The sequence below is a fragment of the Plasmopara halstedii genome, assembly GCF_900000015.1.
Source record: "Plasmopara halstedii genome assembly, contig: Scaffold_555, whole genome shotgun sequence".
Taxonomy (NCBI): Eukaryota; Oomycota; class Peronosporomycetes; order Peronosporales; family Peronosporaceae; genus Plasmopara; species Plasmopara halstedii.
In genome coordinates, this window is record NW_020187475.1 from 241,768 (window position 1) to 242,319 (window position 552).

A 552-nucleotide genomic window follows, 5' to 3' on the forward strand; every position below is an offset into this window, starting at 1 on the left:
CTATAGCACCAATTCAACGGATACACCACGAACTGTGGTTCCTCATGATAGGGATCTGAAATACCGCATCCTCTATGAGGCTCACGACACGCCACTTAGTGGCCATTTCGGTCATGAGAAAACGTACAACTCTGTCAGTCACCACTATTGGTGGTACAAGTCGTTCAAATAGACGAACACCTATGTGCGCACGTGTGAGACGTGTCAACAGGTAAAACCCGCTTCAAATGCGGCTACGCCACTGGCCAGTATACCAGTACCCACTGGATGCTGGCAGTCCATGAGTTTGGACTTTGTGTTTGACCTGCCGAAAGATTCGGCGGGCAACACGGGTGTCGTGGTATTCGTCGACCGGTCGAGCAAGATGGCTCATTTGGCGGCGGTGCCAGACATCATCGACGGAGTCGGTACAGCAACGCTGTTTGTAGATCGTGTTTTTCGACAACGCGGACTCCCAGAGTCGATTGTCTCTGATAGAGACCCGTTTCACGGATAATTTTGGTCGACTATCTTTAAGGTGCTCGGCACCAAGTTGGATATGTCGACAGCGGA